General features: G+C 43.4%; 1 long non-coding RNA gene across 1 annotated transcript; it reads left to right on the top strand.

The window, feature by feature from the left end:
• The first annotated feature begins 46 nt into the window (after window positions 1-46).
• Window positions 47-22,306, top strand: LOC140613137 (uncharacterized). Its single transcript, XR_012014269.1, has 3 exons — window positions 47-223; window positions 21,080-21,411; window positions 22,142-22,306. It is a non-coding gene; the product is annotated as an uncharacterized lncRNA (long non-coding RNA).

The following is a 22,306-nucleotide window of genomic DNA, read 5'->3' as shown; positions in this document are numbered from 1 at the left end:
GGCTTATTAAAGATTCCAACCAAAATTCTGAGAACAGAAGCCTACTTTGTTTAATTGACTGCTTAACTACACTCACCTCACCATGAAAATGCCTTTAGCTCTTAGTTGGCTTGCACACGAGGAAGACCTACAGATGGTCAACGGGTGACCAGCCCTTCCTGGTCCAGGTTTTTAATCCTGTGGTTTTCTCTCTGGTGGTTTCTAGATGCTTCTGAGGAGCACTGTGAGTGAGGGCTAATTACCGTTTTTAAAAAATCTAAAATACCTGAAACATACATTAACAGCTATGGTCACTGTTCTCTCGTTATCCTTCCGGCTTATAAATGACTTAAATTTTTACAAATTTCCATAAGGGTCCATCCATTCCGAAGATGAGTAGATATTCTGAAATCCTGGAAACTTGGATTTTTGGTATATAAAATGCTGTTCTAAGATGTTGAATAGGAGCATCAGAGAGACCACTGTATACATCAAAGAAGACTATTTTAGTGGGGAAAAAGCAATTTCTCTAACCTGTTACATAAAATACAATCTAAATATTCCCTATCTGTAGTAGGGATGTCTCATGCTCTCTCAGTATAGTTGTCTTCTTTTAGGGTATGCAGATAGATCTTTCCCTCTCTAGAGTTAGGCAGGTCCACAGGACAAATTCTGGCTAATGCACCATGAGTAGAAGTGACTTGTGTAATTTTCCAGCAGAGCATTTAAGTGCTGGTGTGAAAATCTCCAACTCTCTCTTCCTTTTAGGCTCTGTTTTCTTATTTGTTTGTTTGTTTGTTTGTTTTTTGAGGCTTTCAGGTCCAGATGATGATGCCTAGATCCTTGGGTCTCTGTGGCCTTGGAGGGTCACCCAGATCCACAGCTGAATCATATATGTATTTGTCATTTTTGTCGATTTCAAAGGAATTGAGGATACTTTGTTCTTGTTTTAATCTACATTTGTTCTATTACTAAGGGCCTTCTCTCAAGATCTGTTCAGATGCTTCTTCACAGTATCTGTTTCTCTAGAATAATGATTGGTGGTTTGTTTTTTCTTTATTAGTTGGAGAGTTTCAAATTTACGACATCATGTTGCTTCCCCTACCTGATAGATATTCCACGTCTGTCACTAAATATTCTGTTGTATAGCAGGTGTGTTGGTCTGAGTTCTGATGAGAAGCATATGTCAAGACAGGAGTAAAAGTAGAATGACTTACTAGGGGAGACATCTGTGTGGGAGAAGACAGGAAGGGAGCTGGGTGAGGATGGAAGAGTCATCAGGCCATGGAGCACACCTGATCCCCTGAGCAGAAGAGAAAGAGGCAAGGTTGGATGAGAATGTCCTTAGAGTGCCTTGCAGTTGAAAGCAAGTGTAGTTATATGGGTGTCCTTGGGCCAAAATTTTCCTTTAGAGGGGCCCTGCATCTCCTGGGGGAGGCCTGCCTTGGGAGTCCTGCCATGCTAAGTTGTTGGCTGGAGCACCCAAGGGAAGCGTGGCCTTGGCAGATACCATGATGGATTTCAGAGCACAGCAGCTGGGGTCCCTGGGTGAATGTGCTCCCATAGTGGGTGGGTTTGGGAGTCTTAATTCTCTTGCCCTGTGGGGGTTCTCCTCTAGTGGAGCAAACTTGCTAGAATACTGTTTGTAGCTGGGATTACCAAACCTTTTAGAGAACATGAGATGGGGGAGCGGTTCTGAGTAAGGCCTCCTGCCTGGTTCTTGGCTCTGCCTCCTGGCCCCGTCCCATGAGGGCCAAGAAGGGTCGGCAGCTACAAATAACAAGTAAAAGGAACTGACTCCCCTAAAATTTCTGAAAGACACACGTGGCATTATTCTCATATTCTTCTAAAAGGGTAACATGGAAAGAAAGAAGAGAGGTGTTCATTGTACCAGTGTCTTAAAATCCTAAACAATAGCGTATTTGCAGGCTCTGGTCAGGGGGTGGGTGGTAGAAGTAGGGAGCTGCAGTGGTGCTTAGGCCGGGATGGCCTCCCCCTGACTGAGGGGTGTTGTCAGAACAACAGAGGAAGCCTGGAATGGGGTGGGGGAAGTGAGAGAGAGAGAGGAAGGAAACTAACTTCTGATAGACTCCTCAATGAGCCACATGTAGTAGCCCTTGGGAATTCTCAGAGATAGTTGTGGCTGGGTATTGGGAGTGTTCTGGGAGGCCAGTTGGGTAACTACCTCTGTTTAGAACTGGGGTAATTTTAGGGCACTTCTCAAGGACTCTGTATCAGGCTGGGTAAAATAGCTGTAGTAATATACCCCCCCTCCATACATACAGTGGGGGGCTAGTGGGTTCAAACAACAAAGGAACAAAGGTTTACTTCTTGCTTCTTTTACTTCAACAGTGGGTTGGCCAAGGGCTTTTTTCTGCATCATTCCTTCCTTATTCCAGGACCCAGTTTAAAAGGCCATCATTTCCTGGAACACTGTTGGTGCCCTGGCAGGTAAAAAAAGAGAAAGGACTTGATGAAGTGCAATTAGGTCCTAAATGCTTTTGCCTGGGAGTGACGCTCATCCCACATCATTGGCTCAGACAAGCCACTTGACCCCACCTGAGGTCAATGGGGTGGGTCAAATAGTCCCTCCACAGGGTGGGAAAGAGAATGTTGGTATGGAGTAATCGGGTTTCCTGCAGCCCCTGTTCTGGGGGCTCTACCTCAGTTGTGTTCAGGCTTCAGAGCATGGAAAGGAGGAGGTAATAGGATGCCATTCCATAAATTAGTTCCAGGTATCCCTCCCTGCCTCTGCTGCACCAGTACAGTCATGCCAAGCTTATTTCCACTTTAAAGACGTGGCTCTAGCTGTTGCCTCTTCTAGGAAAACATTTCTCTCAGATGTTTGCAAGACTGGCTTTCTCTTGTCGCCTCCTCAGGGATGTCTTCCCTGGCTTCCTAATCCATGTGACCCTGGTCCTCCTCCCCAGAAGCTCTCCTTTTCACTTTACTGTCTCTTTTATTTGTGGCACTTTGTCAATCTGAAAACACACCCTAGCTGATGTCATAGGTTTTGGTGATGGGGTGGAAAGAGATAGGGCTGGGGGTGCAAGGAAAGGGAAAGGGAGCAAAAGCCAAAGACTGCATGTGTGGGGGCGAGTCCCAAGAAGAAACTAAGATTGAGACAAGGAGGTGTGTGGAGTGAATGTCTTCCAAGGGCCACGAGATGTGTGGAAATAAGAGGGAAAAAGAACAGGACTTTTAAAGAAGTGCTACTGAGTGTTAATCTTCCTTGAGAGATTCAAGAAAAGGTTACTCTTTAGTTATCTCAATTGCTGTGATGTGTGTATTTGGTCATGACACGCTAGATAAAAAGTAGCCGGGATTGCCCAACCCAAGAGGTAGACATTGGTAGAACATCATTCTCTGCTGAAATTCTGGTTGTGTGTATCACCCTCCTTAAAGGTAGTGCCTAGGATAACCCAGGATAACTTTTGGGTCTCTATTCCTGAGCCAGAACTTGAGGATTCTGAATAACCCCTCTCTCAAGTGGCTAGTGGGGCCAGCACAGCACTCAGAACATGATGGGCACTGAAGAAATATCAGCTCCTAGGGAAGCTGTGGTGTTCACGAGCCAGGTGGGGAGATGGTGGTGTCAGAGAGGTGGTCTGATGCCCTTGGTATTAGGTCAATGAGGGGATATTGGAGAGAGAAAATGGGCAGGAGGAGGGAAGGAGAATTCTCCTGCATGAATAATTTAAAGAATCATTCTTGGATTTGTCCTTTTGGAGAGCTCACTGAGAAGAGAACATTCTTTTTTTAAAAATTTTTTATTTATTTATGACAGTCACAGAGAGGGAGAGAGAGAGAGAGAGAAAGAGAGAGAGAGAGAGAGAGAGAGAGAGGCAGAGACACAGGCAGAGGGAGAAGCAGGCTCCATGCACCGGGAGCCTGACGTGGGATTCGAACCCGGGTCTCCAGGATTGCGCCCTGGGCCAAAGGCAGGCGCCAAACCGCTGCGCCACCCAGGGATCCCAGAAGAGAACATTCTAGAAAGAATGAAATAGGAACAGAAGACCTGGTACTACTCCTTCCCTACCATTTTAACTTGTAAAGTTACATACAGATTAATATGCTGTCCTCTGAATTGTGAGGCTACCCAGGTCATTTCAGTAGTTAAGTGTTAGGTAAGATGCCTCCAAAGTCCTGCAAATGGGTTATTTAAGAGAGAGCTTGACTGCATAGACAGATCTAAGCCTGGCAGCCCGATGATGAGGAGCTCTTGCTCTGGCAGATGGCTGGGGAAAAGGGATTCCGAGTCTGAGGTCCTTGATAACAGCATCTCATTACTTGAGATTAAACTCTAAGGATTAAAACTTCTTAGTGTCTCCCCATTGCTGTTCTTGGCTGGGACAGGCCTGAGGAAGAGGCGTGTGTGTATGTGTGTGTGTGTGTGTGTGTGTGTGTGTGGTGGGGGGACACATTCTGATATAGTTTTCATGACCAGGCCTGTAAATAACATGAAAAGAAGAGTACCATGTTGAATAGTTGAAGGCAAATTTTATTCTAAATTCTTTTTGAATAATAGCAAATCCTCAAGACATCTCTAGAATTAAGTATTTTTGTCAATTATTTAGTAAGTGCTTAATTTGCTCTTGCTAGGGAAGAAAATTACATGTTGTTCCTAAATTATTAAACAATATTTTGATGGCATTGACAGAGCAAGTAGCAAGGTATTGACCGGTTACCCTGCTATAGGAAAACTCTAGCAAAGCTCTAGGTGAAATTGAAGAGAAAAAAAGTCATTAACTCTTGTGAACGACATCGGCAAAGTCTGATGGAAAGTCAGACATAAAGTTCATTGTCCTTTATTGGACAAAGTAGAAAAACCCACAAACAAATTATTCTAAGAAATGCCTAAATGAACTTAGAAACCAAAATCTGATTACTGTTCCAAGTTCCACTGTCCTGGCTTCTTCAGGGAAATTTAGTTGGGTGGTAAGGTTTTATTCAAGTTTTTCTTTATGGGATTTCATAATCCAGCCTTCTTTGCCTTTTAAATTAATCTCTAAATCCTTCTCAACACCTAGCATGGTGAATAGATGAATGATCTTTCTGGAAAGGTTCTCCTAAGTTTGTCTTTCTTGTTGCATCTTCTAAGGAGGATGAGTTTGGGGAGAAGAGAAAGAGAAAAATTGAGATTAATTCTAAATCCTGAAATTAACTGTCTCTTGACTCAGTGAATTGCTCCAGCAGTTTGGTTTGGACTGCTGGATGCATCATCAAGTTGCTCTCCTCTGGAACCTTCAGGAACCTTCAGAGTTCAATGAATAAGGAAATAGGATCTTTTGGGAGAATTTTTGACTGGAAGACTGAATCCTCCTTTGTACTGCAGGGCAGACATAAGCATTGCCTAGACACAGTCTATAAAAATCAAAGAAGGTTTATTTAGGAAAAAGGAAAAAGGTGATTTATTTAAGAAAAAGGTGATTCTTTTACAGAACAACTACCGAGTGCCTGTAATGTGTTAAGTACTTGTGTCACTGGCTTTCACATCAACTCTGTGAGATGATTATTATTTCAGCCTCACTTGCTGAGGAAGTTGGAACTTCAAGAGACCCCATAACTTGTTCAAACTTTCACAGGTGGGGAGAGGAATGGCAGATGGTTGGGGGAGCTTGGATTTGAAACCATTATCTTTAACGTCCACTCACACCACGTGACCTTAGAAGTGCCTACTGAGAGAAGTGGTCACTCCACTGGAGGAGCTCACTGTATAGTTGGAAAGATGTGGAGAAGGGCTCAAAGTATGGTGGGGCGGGCAGGGGCGTTAGGATGTATTGAGCATCTACCATGAAGCAGTGTTCAAGTCTATTCTTTTTTTTTTTTATAGATTTTATTTATTTATTCATGAGAGACACAGAGAGAGAGAGAAAGAGAGAGAGAGAGAGAGAGGCAGAGACACAGGCAGAGGAAGAAGCAGGCTCCATGCAGGGAGCCTGATGTGGGACTCGATGCCGGGTCTCCAGGATCACGCCCTGGCCTGAAGGCGGGCACTAAACCTCTAAGCCACCGAGGGATTCCCCTCAAGTCTATTCTTTTTGAATCAAGACCTTTCAGATGGCTAAAGGGCCCGGAAGTTGGGCTAAGCAAGCTTAAGAAATTTTCCAAGGGTCTTCCCATCAGCTCTGGATCCCAGTTCAGTTTGATTCCAAATGTTGCGCCTCTCTAGCGCTTCACACTTCCACTTCCAGAAAAGGCCTCCACAAAATATTGTCAGGGAGCAATGTGTCCGTGGGATGGAAGGAAGGGAAAGGACACTGTAAGCTAATTAGAAAAGGTAGAACAATCTGAGCCAAAATAAAGGTTGGAAAGATGTGCCAGGAATGGGACAACATGGAATTCAGGGCTGACGTCAGTGGCGTACCTGGCTTTGCTAGCTGAGAGAGCATCGTAGCATGTGTGTGTGTGTGTGTGTGTGTGTGTGTGTGCGCGCGCGCGCGGAGTGATGGGTGCACCCGCAGTGGGCTCTGTGCTAGCTGAACTGCATGGCTCTTTGGGGGCTTCCCTGACCCCAGGCATCCGAGTGTGGCCCCAACAAAGAGAAAGTGGTGGGTGGATGGGTTGTCCTCAGGAGTTTGGGGCTTCCTGCTATACTGTGCGCCCCCTTTAGAGGTTGCACCTTTGTAACCCATTATGAAACAACGTTCCAGACTAGAAGACGGACCCACATACATCAGTGACTTTTTCAGAGGACATCGAGGGATGTTACTTAAGAGTAGGCCAGGGCTTTCTTCCGAAACATCTATTCACCGTGCTAGTCATAAAACTTTCATTCCTACTACACGGTTTAAGAAGAATAACTAAGAATTTGTTCCTTTAGAATGATTACGGAAAGACTTTTGACTTAGTCGTGGATATATTTTGAATATCTTCTTTCCCTTTCCACATTGTTTCAAGACTGGTTTGGTTTAGTAGAAACAAAGGATAGGGGCACTGTTACTTGGGCTGTCAGCAAATATTACCGGTCAACTGAGAATTTTGGCATCAAGTTACCTTAGAGCTGACAAAGTCAGAGGGGATCGAATCATTGTTTGTTTTAAAATATTTTATTTATTTATTCATGAGACAGGCAGAGACACAAGCAGAGGGAGAAGCAGGCTCCATGCAGGGAGCCCGATGAGGGACTCGATCCCCAGACCCAGGGATCACACCCTGGGCTGAAGGCAGATGTTCAACTGCTGAGCACCCCCCCCCGCACCCCCCCAGGCATCCCGAGTAATTAAAATCCATGCAAAAGGGTACTCTGCTCACTGAGATTACCGGGTACCAGAACATCCTGGGGTCTAATGGGACTTTTCTTCTTCCCAGTTGCAGGCAAGGGCGAGGAAACTTTCTTGCAGAACTTTGTTTCATCATCTAGTTTGTGTATTCAGTTTTGGGATAATCCACACTTAAAGAAAAAGAGCGGAGACCCATGCTATCAGAGTCGTACCCTGGGGCCACTAATTCGGGTGCTCTCGCAAATGGAGGTGTGGAGAGGAGCTGCCTCCTGCGGGGCCGGGTGCCTGCACCTGCTCTCCTCTCAAGCCCTCCCCTCGGAAAGCGAGCACTGTGCGCACGAGCCAGGTCCAGGGGGCAAGCTGTTAGGTGGGGTAACAGGGTGCTCTTGGGGCGTCCACAGCAATCCTGAAGCTCTTCTTCTTGAAATGCAGGTTTCAAGGCCGTCTCCTGCCACCTCTCCTTCTCCTGAGCAGGAGGCTTCTGATGAAGTCACTGTGGGTGATAAGGCTGAGACCTCGCAGGTCCCCTCCTGCTCCTGCAGGGACTGTTCCTTGCTGCCAGGCTGTTGGCTGTGTGGCCGCTGCCTTCGGCTTTGGTGTCTGTAGGGAAGAAGGAGGCGAGCTTCACCTTGGCAGCAAAGTGAGAGCAAACATCCCGGGTCGTGCCCCCCTCCACCCTCGGCCACTCATTCAGCGTGCTTGACACCGTGAGCGGCCACAGTGCGGGCTCGGGGCACATGGCAAAGTAGATTATCATGTCCCTTTGCACCGGGGGATGAGCCTGTGTCTTGGTGGCTTCAGTGGAGATGCTCTGGAAGCTTCAGTGGAGATGCTCTGAAGCAGGCCTGCAGGGCATGTCTGCGCGGGCACCGGCTCTTCCCTTCCTCAGCCCCTCCCGTTCCCAAAAGTTTACCATGAGGGTCGCAACTGTCCATTCAGGTAGCAAGTGTCACTGCTTTTCCTTGGGCTTGGATTCTAAGAACAACATAAATTTAAAGCTTAAAAGACCCTTCATTTAACACAATTCTTAATGAGTGATTTAATTTCCTTGGTAGTTAGATGTTTAGAAGACTGCCTAGGGCCGCCTGTGGGGCTCAGTGGTTGAGCATCTGCCTTGGCTCAGGGTGTGACCCTGGGGTCCCAGGATCGAGTCCCATGTTGGGCTCCCTGCGTGGAGCCTGCTTTTCCATCTGCCTGTGTCTCGGCCTCTCTCTCTCTCTCTCATGAATAAATAAATAAATAAAATTTAAAATAAAAAAAAAAAGACTTCCTAAAATATGAGCACTGCATCTCATAAAGGGAACTGCACAACCAGATTCAGTATTGTGTATCTTTGGACAATCAGATGGACATTTAAAGGGAAACTTCTTTACCCGGACAGAATCAGCTGCAATGTGTTAAACTCTTTTAAATGTGTCCCTCTTCTTTTTTTGCCAACAGAGTTGTAAATAAAAACCATCCTACATCAAAAACCTAGCCGGGAATTTGTGCTGTGTTGCCCAGCACAATGGAAAGCACAGTCATTTGAAGACAGCCCCTTGTCCCTTGCGTTGGTTTTTGCAATGATGAGCTCATGGAGGAGATGCAAAAGGGGGGATTCAGGTGCATGTCTTTTAGGGGAGATGGAAAGTTGAGAGGGTTGGGCATCCTGATCCTTGGCCCTGGAACTCCAAGGTTGGCAAGATTTCTGTCTCTGAGTGAAACAGAGCCCCTTGCTTTCAAGGACTCTCAGTGGTGACCAGTATGGCCCGAAGAACATGAGGGTGTCCCAGAACCTTTGCTCTGTCAAAGCTCCTAGAGCCTTTTTAGCACCCTGGAGATGGAGAGATATTTCTAGTGATGAGTGATGGTCTCAGAATCAGATTTAATTTGATTGGAAGGAAATAAAGCGAGTGATATTTACATATATTAGAGTCTGTGGAAGGACATTCATCCTGGCCACAGATTTAAGGGCACAAGCCAGGAGAAGCCCCAGAGGCCACTGACATTAGCACAAACGAAGAGTTGGAACTTGCCTGTTGGAAAAGTTTTTAGCTGAAGGAAACCTAACAGACAGGAGAGGGAAGAGTGTTACTTTATATGTGACAAAGACATTACATTGTCATTAATATTGCAGGTCACTGCTTTTGGGGGGAAATCTTTGTTTTATTTTAAGATTCTTAGTAGGGTTTATTCTGAGGCTTAGAAAACTCAGGAGAGTCAGGCCTTCCAGACAAATGCATTCGCCTTGACGAAACACATTTGCAATAGCTCTCCAACAATGGCCTGGAGACTACTCCCAATTCACATTGGACTTAAAAAAAAATATATATTTTTTACCCTGTTTTGAAAATGGACCGGGTTTGGGGCACTAATTCACACAGCTACCACACCCACTCTTTCTGCCCAGAGAGTGAAGAGAATGAACGGGTCAATCAGCTGACATATTTCCATCCAATTTCAAGGATAGAATGTGTTCATTTTCTAATGGCATGTCATTTTGCAGAAGCCTTTGGTTGTGAATTAATCCTGGAATCAAAACAGATTTTCCGGGGAGCAATCTTCCATCAAGTATTGATTTTTTTACACTCATGGAGTCTGTACTCCCTAATTTAACCTGACAATGATTCTGCACAATGGCCTGGGAGCACCTCGGCAGCTCACTGAAGGAACTTTTACTGTCTTTTCTTTCTGCAAAGTAGAAGGGAAAAAACCCACACCAGCTAGCCCAGTCAGTCACTGGGGGGCATTTATGACTTGATACTTTACTTCTGGCGATTTGGAATGGGCAGAAAGCTGCCTTCTAACTTTTAAAGAAGTGCTGGGAGAGAGAGAGCTTTGCCTTGCTGAGACTGTTCAAAGGAACATTTCTTTTTTAAACTGCCAATATAAAAGAAATCTTTAATATATCGTTCAGCCATGGCCAACGTTTTCAAATGATGCCATCTTGCTGTGCCCACTAAACATGAGAAAATGAGGAAGGATTTTCCGAAGAGAGGCTTTTGCCTCTGAATTTCAATAAACTTTGCTGTTCTTTTTCCCTCCTCTATTTTCTCAAAGGTGCTTTCGGATTCCTATACTGCTTGGTTCCTTTTAGATTCTTGTGAACTCAGCAAAGATGCTTGAGCTGTGCTAGGTTCAAAAAGGGGCCTTACCAAATTGAATATTACAGAGCTTCCTACTTCAAGGAGCTTAGGATTTGGGAAGTGTGGATAAAACAGGCACATTCCACCTATGGCAGAGACTATAAACTATGAGAGACATGGACATGGGCCCCTGGGATGTTGGAAATTTGAGGAAGATTGGGAAGTATTTTGTGGGAGAGAAGACATTTGAGTTGGGTCTTGAAAGATGGTGTGTCACAGACTGTTAATAAATGTTTCCTTGAATGTCTAGGTGCCTCCCATCGTCCCAGCTTCCCTTGCATGTGGGTTGGGACCATGTGACCAGTTCTGACCAACAGACTATGAGTAGAAGAGACACGAGTCACTCTTATGAGGGGACAATTGTTCCCTCCTCCATCTACTCTCTTCCCCGCCATAGTGACTGGATAGAGAACAGTCTTGCTCTCCAAAACAAAGACCTGTATGAGCAAAGCTTAAACTTATATCATAAACCACTAAGAAATCAGGGTTTTATTTGATTTCACAGCACGGGTTAGCCAAACTAATACAGATGAGTAGAAAGGACTCTTTAGTGAGAAGTGATGTCAAAATCCAGAGTGATGTAATTAAGAAGGTTTATTCACGGATAAGAATTTTGATGGACTCCTGCTCTGAGCTCATAAAAAGTAAGTGCTTAAGTAGCTCATAGAAACCAGTGGCAGGTTTTAAGTGAAGTAGAATTATCTTATTCTTACTGAGATTTTTTTTTTTGGAAGAGGACACGTTTATTACAGATGGAAAATATAATCAATAAACTGAATAATGCATTAAGCAGTATTGGAGAGCCCTGAGTCATGGGTATCCTAATAGATTAGTGTGGTTTGGAAGTCATATCCCCTGCATTCAACATCTTCAACCTGAATGAGCATAAAATTATCATTAGTGCATGAATTTAACAGGTACCAGAGTGACAGAAGAAATGAAGTAGAATTTTGACCCTTGAAAAACTTAGTCTGGTTGTGGAAGCAAGATTCCAAGCAGTGTGATGAAAGAAGGAAGTGAAGAGTGCTCAGCATGGGGAATAGCAGGTCAGAGAGGGCTTTCTGGAAGCTGAGAGCTGCGTCCTGGAGGAAGAAAGTTAAAGATTGGTGGGAAGGAGGTGAACAGATAGTACCACCGGAGTGAGTAAAGGATTGAATGGCCTAGAACCCATGGAGAATTTGTGTGAAAGCAATCTCAAATACCCTAATCAAAGAAGAAGGAGGCGATCTAAATAAGAGAATAGTGGGAAATTTTCTCTTCCTAACTTTTCCTTAATATTAGTCGTTTCTCACTGGCTTGGCCTTTCCATGAAATGTGACACATAGTTGGCCATGACGATGCTACACTTTGAAGAGTGGCCATCTTGCCTCTTAGATTTGAGCCTTTTTTCTTCCTCCCAAATTGGTTGTTATTGTCTATGGCAGCCATAAAATTACTCCATTAGGCCAAATACACAACCTAAAGAAACCAAGAGGTTGGCTTCACCAACACATTGTACTTCTTTCTGGTGCTGTGAACCTCATGAGCCTTAGTTTCTATATATGCAAAGAGAGAATTAAATTAAATGAGATAATTTATATAAAGCATTTAGTAAAGTCTTGGCTTAGGGTAGATTTGTAATAATTGGTAACATTGTGTTACCAATTTTAATTATTGCTCATCTATTTGTGTTCATCATTAAATCAGAATGCATTTGTGGCAGCAGCCCGGGTGGCTCAGCAGGTTAGTGCTGTCTTCGGCCCAGGGGCCTGATCCTGGGGACCCAGGATTGAGTCCCACATCAGGCTTCCTGCATGGAACCTGCTTTGTCCCTCTGCCTGTGTCTCTGCCTCTCTCTCTCTCTCTCTCTCTCTCTCTCTCGATCTGTGTGTGTGTGTCTCTCATGAATAAATAAATTAAAAAAATCTTAAAAAAAAAGAATGCATTTGTGATCCTAGAGAAAGCTCTTTTGGTTGATGATAAAAAATGAAAATGGACTTTCTCTTAAAACTATTTCAGCTCATGTTTACGTGCCCTACTGGAAATCCACATTTCCAAACTGTTGAGAACAAAGCTATTATTATTAATTATGGCTTTTAGCAATTCATTTTTTTTCCTTTCTTATATCATCAAAGAAGCTGCTTCCATATGTTCCACAAATGAGAAATAAATATACTAATTCATGTTTAATAATTTTTGGAAAATTCTCAATTTTCAAAAATGGGCAAGATACATCAGCTATTATGTTGGAACTTCTTGGAGCTTTTGACTTCCTGTCTTATTGCCCTCGGAGTGGGAGACTGTCCAGCTCTTTCACCTGTGCTTTGGCCTATAATGGGAGAAAGCTACAGTTACTATGACTGAGACTCCTGCCTTTTTTGTTTCACTTTAGCCACACAATGTTCAATTAAAAAAGAATAGATCAAATGTTATTTGAACAAGCCAACAGTATAGAATGAGTTTTGAGGAGGTTAAACTACAGGTTGTAACAGATGGTCATATAAAATCCCTTGTGTTTGAAACAGTGATTGAAGTGGCACATTTCAACAGCTCTACACAGATGTTGTTTTAAGGAAGAACTCTTTTTCTCTTCCCTACAAATTAAAGGAAACTTCCACTCAGTTGAAAGAATGCCACTTTTTTATTCCTTTTAAATTTTTTTTAAAATCAAAGTGGGTTTGTACATTAGTGAGGCACTTTAACCACCTTCACTGTGCACTGTGCATCCCAAAGTGCTTTATTATACCCAACTGCCATGTGGAGACAAATAGCACTTTTCATAACTGTAAATTTCAAACTTTCTCCCTTTTAAAAACATATCAGTGATTCTTTTGCAATAAAGATATTTAGATTTGAGTGAAACCACTTTTTGATTCTCAAAAGATGGTAACAGTTTATTATATTGGTGGTTTGAGCAATATTTTGGAATCAATCGCCAAAGCATCAAGAACAGCTAATTATTCCTCTGTGCCTACACGGTGGGAGTCGTTTGCAGGGCTGTACGCACTGGTTATTATGATCTGATTTCTTTTCCCCTGACTCCCAGGCATGAGTGATTGTCAGAGAACACATATGATATGTAATCTTCATTGCCCATGTAGACCTCCATGCTGAGAAATTTTAGAAGCCTCTGGAAGTTGGAGAAGTTTTGCTCTTTGTTTCCAGTAGAATGGATGGGGACCTTACACAAATGATTCTGAGGCTGGTGGCCCATGTCTTGGATGAGAAGCATATCAAAAATGAGGAGTATGCAACAAATATGATATGGGGGAGAGATTTAGGGCATGGACTATTAGCCAGATAGGCATGGGTTTAATTTCTACTGCTGATACTTTCTGTGTAACTTTTTTTATTTAAAGATTTTATTTATTTATTCATGAGACACACACACACACACACACACAGAGGCAGAGACACAGGCAGAGGGATAAGCAGGCTCTATGCAGGGAGCCCAATGTGGGACTCAATCCCAGGACCCCAGGACCACACCCTGAGCTAAGGCAGATGCTCAATTGCTGAGCCACCCAGGCCTCCCTTTCTTTGGTAATTCATTTAAACTTCTTAAGCTTTATTTTTCTTATCTTTATGGAGAATGGAGGTAATAAAACCTCTTTTGTTGTCATAAAATCAAATACCCACAACCCATGCATGTGCATATGCACACACATGTGTGCACACATACACATAATTTTTCTGTGAAGTACTAGCTCAGCTCCTGGCAGAAAGTTAGTAAGTAACAGTTATTATTCTTAGTAAATTTAACAAACTTTGCCAAAACTTCTATTGTGGCACACGAAAGGAGGCATTATAGGGTGCTTGGGTGGCTCGGTAGGTTAAGTGTCTGACTCTTGATTTTGGCACAGGTCATGATCTCAGGGTTGTGAGATGGAGCCCCGATGATCTCTGCACTGGGCACGGAGTCTCTTTAAGATTCTCTCTCCCTCTTCCCCTTTCCACCTCTACCTCTGTCTCATGGATGCATGAGTGCGCTCTCTCCTTCTCTCAAAAAACTTAAAAAAAAAAAAAGAGGCATTATTCAAAATGCAAAATCCAGAGAGATATGATTGCCTAAGATCTAGTTGCTGGTTAAAGTGAGATGAAGAAGAACTGACTTTCAGTTCCAGTTGGCCAGTGTCCTTCTGCAGGCGTCAAGGTTTGCCTCTCCTATCTGGTATTTAGGACAGAGATGCGACTCTGAACATCTGTGTGAAGTTCCCCTCATTGGTTATCGGTAGTATCCTGTTGCATTTAGATTGCTGAATAAAACCAGGTAGGAAAAAACCATGCCATTCTGTATTAAAGTCTGGAATCAGTTGGATTGTGTGCATTTTCAATGAGTATAATCTCCTTGGCAGAGGAATGAGTGAAAGGTTTAAGTTTGGGTTTCAAGATCTTAAAAGCCATTGAAAGAACATCAATACATAGAGCTGATTTACACGGTTTAGAAAAAAAAATGAAAAAAAAAAAGAAAGCTTAGTACTTTATTCTGATTTGGCTATTTGTTTTTATCATTTGAAAAGAACTTTAAACTGCAGTTGTTTCCTTTCTTTAAAATAGCCTCAGGGTCTGTTTTGTTCACTTTAAAAGATTAACCTGTGCTCACTAAGTGATACTTAATGATTCTTTGAAATAATGAGATTTAAAATCCCATACAAAATATATGTAGTCACACAACAGTACCAAACATTAAAAAAATTTTGTGGAGGTTTACATCAGAACAAAGAGAGCCATGAGCCCATAAAATACACTTTATGAAAGCAAAACAGAACAGACCAAAAGACCTGGTTTTCAGGTTTTCAATATATATATATATAAAGCTCTATAGTAATTACACAATAAAACATCTTGTAGTTGGCATACCCCTAAGATGTTTGCATTTGACTTTGGGGATTTTGGATCCTGTCTTATCAAATAAAATTTTCCTAACAAAATTTGGTTGACTTGAGCAAAATTTCTGACGTGCAATGGGAAAATAAGAACCTCAAACAGAAAGCAAATCGTCTTCGTGGATTTAATTGCCATTGACAGAGAAAGGCCATTGGGCTGGAAAGATAATCATCGTTCAGCCAAAAGGCATGATACAGTCTGAAATTAAGGAAAAAATTCTATTAAGTTAAAATAGCTGGAAGATGGAATTTAATAAAGAAAATATTTAATTTAAATGATTTGCCTTATATTTTATTTTTATTTTGGTCAGTGAAATTTCTCACTGCAAATGTGACATGTATGGCTAAATATCACATGTCTAGGCCAGGTATAAAGTGATATTTATTGATACATGTCAATCTTGAGAGAAAAAATAATGGACCCACTGCTTTTAAGTTTATTGCATTTCCATACCAAGCCAAGTTTCCCCGCCCCCATGGCTTAAGAAGAATCCTAGTTTATTTTACATCCAGGCCCAGGGAAGACATTTTGACCCAACAGTTCACTCATAAAGAGATTCAGACATGATCACAGCAAAGGAGGGGCTCCTGGGTGGCTCAGTGATTGAGTGTCTGCCTTTGGATCCTGGGGTCCCGGGGTCCTGGATCCAGTCCCACATCTGACTCCCTGCATGGAGCCTACTTCTCCCTCTGCCTATGTCTCTGCCTCTCTCTGTGCGTCTCTCATGGATAGATAAATAAATAATCTTAAAAAAAAAATCACAGCAAGGAGAACTCCCTCCCTTCCTGAGTTGGACCTCAGCTCAGATGGAGGCCTCGGTCCCTTCTACACTGAAGCTGCCACCATGGCTTGGTTTCCTATTTGTGGAGCTGCTGTAGTTCTTCTGTTTCCCATGTTGCTTCTTCTCATTTTGCTTCCTTTGTAAATGCCCTCACCTGGTCTACCCCTGCTGCAGGCCACTTTCTCCCAGCCCTCACCCTCATGCTGGAGGCTATGGCAGCTATGGCTTTTCCAGGTGGGCCATGTGATTGAAATAAAATCAGGTCTTGATGTGGACATGGCTGGAATCTGAGTGAGCTTTCCCTCCCTCCCCAGAGTCTGAGCCTCTGTACTGAAGACAAGACCGCATCTCCTGTATCCATATTCATGGATCTGAATGAAGTCCGTGGGCTAATATTTGCTTGACTATGAAGTCTTTCTCCAATCTCTTTTCTCCAAGAGACATTAAGTCTCCATAGTTAGGGGAGTCATTAATTCATCTACTTGTTTATTTATTTATTCATCTTGTTTTTCTTAGGGGCCACACACTTGCACCTGTGCCTGGAAATACAAAGATTATTGAGAAGAACCATTGTTAAGGGAAGACAGTTGTGCTTTAGACTGAGGTGGGATTTTCTTTCAAAGTTTCCCCAAGATCAGGCCCAGGGTGCAGGCGCCCTAGACTCAGACCTGCTCACTTGACTTCTGTTCTTTCTCATCAACACTGTCCCCAACCCTTGATGGATGCTTTAGCCTGTTGCCTCTCTCTTACTCTCTCTCTCTCTCTCTCTCTCTTTCTCTTATTTCTATCATTCCTGTTGCAGGAATGCAGGCCCAGAGTTTGCTTTGTATTTGGAGATGTGGTAAGAAATCATGGAAGACTGTATCTCAGGGCCTGTATGTTCTCTGTGGGGTAGGAGGTTAATGCAGTGGCCAGAGGCAGGGTAAGAACTAAGGAAAGTAGTCAGGTGTCACCGAGGTCACGCTAGCTCTGCATCTCCTTTTTCTTAGGCACGGTGGCCCTCAAAAAGCCCCACAAGTGTTTCAGGGGTTGCCAGAGAACCTTTTTTTTTTTTTTTTTAAGATTTTATTTATTCATGAGAGACACGGAGAGAGGAGCAGAGACATAGGCAGAGGGAGAAGCAGGCTCCATGCAGGAAGCCTAATGTGGGACTCGATCCCAGGACCCTGGAATCATGACCTGAGCCGAAGGCAGCCTCTCAGCTGCTGAGTCACTGGTGTCCCAGGCTAGAGCATCTTTTTTATGCTCAGAGGTATGTCCATTCCACTGTGTCAGGGTTTCCACAGTGCTCGCAGGCACTGTGGGTTTCTACTAGTGGCCCCAGCTGCTGCGCAGCCAGGGACCGAGGTCACTCCTCTGACTCTTAGTGGCTTCTCTGGGCTGTGGTCCTGCCCACTGCTTCTTCTGACTTGGTAGTTTCCTACTCTGGCCCCTCCAAGTGAGCTCTGTGAGCATGCTCCAGAGCTGTGTTACTAAGGGCTTCATGGGTTCTAATATGAAACCCCCCAGCTCTTTCCATTTTTACTTCTTTCTCTCTTGTATACAGACAAGTCCTCAAGGGCTGGCTTAAGCATACATCAGAATGAGAGCCACCTTGCTGTTCTCAAAATCCCTAGTATGCTCCACTGACTAAGGCTCTGTTACTGGTTAACATCACTGTGCTGTAAATAAATTCAGTCTTCAAGGCATCTTCAGATAGCATCCTCTCCCACCCTACCCCATTAATAAGTCTCGAGCCCTGAGTTGTCATGTCCAGACCTCAGACAACCCTCTCTTCATAGCTCCCCATGATGTCCACGCAGCCCAGAATGTGACAGCAGGAAACTAAGACTTAACTTAAAATCCATGCCAAGAAAGTTTTACAACAGCTGCCTAGAAGCTGGAGAATGTACCAGGATCAGAAAAGTTATGAAACTGCTGAAAGTTACAAAATTCCACTCATTTCTCCATGGAGACTAGCGACCTTCGATTGAAGTGGGAGCTTCTAGCATCTGTAATTTTTCCAGCAGTGTTGGGCAGCTCAGGGAGGAAAGAGAGGTTTGAATTGGATCAGGGTTGAGGATGAGCAGGGCTGGTAAGGCGTGGTGATCCAGAGCGTGAGGGGACTGAGAAAGTTGGTAAAATCGTCTTTGGGATGATGGATTGGGAAGCTCAGCTGGGTGGAGCCAAGAAGGAAGGGGAATCTAGGGAATTGGTAGAGTCATTTGTTTAGCAAGCATTTATTGATCCCTGATGATGGGCCAGGCAGGTACAGGCATAAGTGCTGGGATAACTGCCCTTGAGGACTTTATAGGCTAGTTGGGAGGTATTATATGGTGTAGCATGTTACCTGCTACAACAGTCTGGAATGCATAGGAGTACAATAGAACTTTATTTTGGAAAATTGGCTGGAGGAAATCCTATCTCCATGGAGACCAGGTAGGAAAGAAGGAGTTAGCCAGAGAGAGGAAAATGTGCTCTCAGGCAGATGGACCAGCATGGATGAAGGTGGAGGGGAGAAAGAGGATGGGGCATGAAGGAATGTAGAGGAGTCATGACAGATGCGGCTGAGAGGTCCGCGGGGAGCTGCATCAGGCAAGGGGTCATGTGGCCTCGTAGGATGCTTGCAGGGTTATCTACTCAGCCTGGTCCCTTCCCTTCCACCTGGACCCCCAGTAAACTGCCAGCAAGGGGAGGGCCCAAAATCCAAGTCTGTGTGATGCTGACTGTGCTTCCCTCGTCATAGCTGATCCAACCACTGGGATCACAGTTCAGCATATTCACAGAGGAGCATAGAAGGCTGGTGGAAGGAGAGAGAGAGAGAGAGAGAGAGAGATACTGAGAGAGGGGGAGGGGAGATTTATTGAGTAGCCAGCTTCCAGGTTTTCCAAGAGGTTGTAATAAACAACAAAGCTGTGTCTGTGTAATTAATTCCCCCTTTTTGAGCCCAGTCTAGGACAAGTGGGTAACTGTTTATTGCAACCAAAGGAGCTTTGGAGGGACACCTGGGTGGCTCAGTGATTGAGCATCTGCTTTGGCTCAGGTCGTGATCCTGGAGTCCTGGGATAGAGTCCCACATCGGGCTCCCCGCAGGGAGCCTGCTTCTCCCTCTGCCTGTATCTCTGCCTCTCTCTGTGTGTCTCTCATGAATAAATAAATAAAATCTTTAAACAAAACAAAACAACAAAAACAAACAAAAGAAACAAAGGAGCTTTGGACTAGGCTCACCAGGGAGAGAATATAAATGAGAGGAATGGGCCCCAGGCAGAACTCTGGAACAGCAATAAGGGTAATGTTGTTTTAGTTTTAAATAGTCACAGACTTTTCTAATCTAGGCTGTGGTTTCCTTGGCTGTACAAGTACAACTTCATGGCTTACTGAGTGCAGGGGTCAGCAAACTATGGTCGGTGGGCCACATCCAAGCCACAACTTATTTTCATAAACAAAGTTTTAATGAAACAGAGACACCCATTCATTCACATGTTGTCTACAGCTGCTTTGACCCTATAACCACGGAGTCACATAGTTATAAGGGAGACAATATGGCCTGCAAGACCTAATCTATTTCCTGTATGTCCCTTTAAAAAAGTTTGCTGACCCTTGATCTCTTTGATTCCTCTTAGTTCTGGGATCCACGCCCACAAACCTTTTCTAGACACACTTTTTAGATTTTTCGTAATTCTTTGAATTCTTGTTCCCCCTCCAGTATGGATGGAAGATCCACACTTTGTCTCTGTTGACTGAGATGTTCTTTCCATAGAAGGATTTTCTGGGCATCACACTCTTGGTGAATCTTTCCTCAGAGATGCTTTAACCCATTCAAAGGTTTTAACAATCATTCACAGTGGTGGTCTTGACTTGACCCTTATGAGATAAGGGTGGGTAATATCAGACCTTCTCCATTTTATCTTTTCCCAGGTGGTGTTGAATGGCTTTCTTCTTTCAGCCTACAAGCCTCTGAATTTCCAGATTTTCTTTTCTGTCTCATTCATACTTGCACACCTGCCAACACTTTTCTGAACTCGTCCTTTTCTTGTGCTACCTTGTCAACAGCAGCCAACAACAGCTACCACGTCTACTAATGCTCTGTCTTCTAATCATCTCTCTAGATCTGTGAGTTTATTTACCTTCCAAGTAATCTGAGGTGACAGTTTTACCCATTTGTCACCACTTTTTTTCATGCTGTGTATTGTCTTCCTCACCTCCAATAACTGATTCCTCAACACACTAATTACTTATTACCCAATGCAACATATAAGTTACTTCTAGGTACTATTGAAACCTATTTGTTAAATGCCACCAGGAAAACTCCTATAGTCAAACAAAATTCACTTCTTTGCATAGTAGGGGCACCGTAGGTGAGTGGCTTGGGAAGACAAGTCAAGAGAGACTTGCTATAGGACTTGAATTTGTGCAGGGTGATGGCAGGGAGAATTTAAGGAACCTCCTAGGAGGTTTAAAGAAGTGAGGGCTCATTCGAGATTGGGTGCTTTCAGGAATTGGGGAGCAGTTCAGTGATAATCTCAATAATTTTTATCTAGGAGATGAGGGGCACAAAGTGAGGCTAAGGTTGTCACTGGTAAGGAAGTAGTGATTATTCTTGGGGAGTAGTCCTGAGGCCTGTCCATGAGGACATCCAGGATATCCAGGAAGGACATTGGGACCAAAACCAAAGAAAAGAGCTGGTGATGAACAGCTCTTGCTCAGGACCGAGGAAACTTTTTTTGATCTCTGAGCCAACCTTGTTTGGATGACCTTCAGCACACGGCATAAAATGTGCCTTTAAATGTGCATTAAAAAAAAGGAACAAAAACTCTTGAGTGGCAAAAGGAAGCCTTTGGGACAAGGAACATCTACCTCTTTATGTTGCTTAATGTTACTGTCATAGAGGTGCCCAGAGACCTTGGCAGTGAGTGCATGTCTATAAATCTTAAAAATCAATCAACTGATCAATATGTAAGGAGGGCTGGTAGATGTGCCCACTTAAAGCACTAAATGCCTGGTCCAAGTTGGCCTTTCTCATTTTCGAGGAGACTTTGATAAACAGGGGATATGCAAAAGATCATAAAGATGACCCTTGTTTCTCTCTCTCCTTCCTACTCTTTTCAAAATCATGCATTTTGAAGTCAGCTGGGATCGAGGGAATTGAATATGCACATTTTGAAGAAAAGGAACCACTGGAGCATCTATAAATACTGAGGAATAATAACGGAAGGAAAAAGGACAAGTTATTGACTGTCGTTAAAAGTACAGCAAAGAATAATGGGCCTCTTCGGAATGAGGATGACTTTTCAGTTATGATGGATCCAACTTCTAACACTGAGGAGTGGGGAGTGGAGCGAGGTCTGCAGACAGAGGCCCCTCTCTGGCATTCAGAGCCAAGCAGATGAAAACTGAAAGAGCAAAAAAGTACAACCAACAGTATTGCCTCTACCAGGGGCTTTCCATGGCTCCATAGGTTTGTTTATTCAGCCCCAAGATCTAGAATTTTGTTTCTCTTTGTAAATGTTGTGTTGACTCACTTAGATTCCTTCATTTCTTCCCTCCCCTGCCCTCCAGTGCCTGTAGTTGTCTCTTAAAAATTTTATTGTGTGAGTCCAGTTTGCTTTTCTCTTCATGTTGATCCTTTTGGTACACTGAATGCGTACCCATGTTCCTCATTCTGGTGCCTTTCCTTGCAACTGTCTCCTGCTGGTGTGGATGCTAGGCGATTTGAACACAGTAACGCCCTAGAAAGAAATTTTTCTCTTACTCACTTTCTTAGCTCATGTTGCTTATTGCTATTCTTTGCAAAGCTCATGACTAAGAACAGTTGGTCAGTCATATTGTCTTTGTGCAGAAAGGATTTGAAGAAAAATATGTGGCTCCATTTATGCTGGAAAAATATGTGGCTCCATTTATGCTGGGATACCTGAACAAATACACTAGCATTTATATACAAAAAACAAAGCCAACAAAAACTAGACTATCCCTTGCCATAGCCTCCTTATTTTACCACTTACTGCCAAAGATCAAAAGTGTCTGAGCTTCTCTTTGGGAACTGCCCTTGCAGCATATTTATAAACCACATCAGAAAAGTGGTCTCATTACTTATTAATGACATCTTTCTATTTGACCTAAAATTATATTACCTAACATTGTCACCCATCTTATTTAGCTCAGTCTGCCTCATATCGCTTTATTTACAGGGTGATATCTGAGTGATAAAGTATTTGACAACACAGGTCATTCAGAAGAGATGCTGATTATGACCAGCAGTTTTACCTGCAGTGGTATATTTCCTCTGAATAGCAACTCTGCTCTCTGCTATTCCAAAACACTTTTTTGAAATAAAAATAACCTATTTATGGTGT

Source organism: Canis lupus, chromosome 21 (assembly GCF_048164855.1).
Source record: "Canis lupus baileyi chromosome 21, mCanLup2.hap1, whole genome shotgun sequence".
NCBI lineage: Eukaryota > Metazoa > Chordata > Mammalia > Carnivora > Canidae > Canis > Canis lupus.
This window is presented reverse-complemented; position numbering and strand designations above follow the sequence as displayed.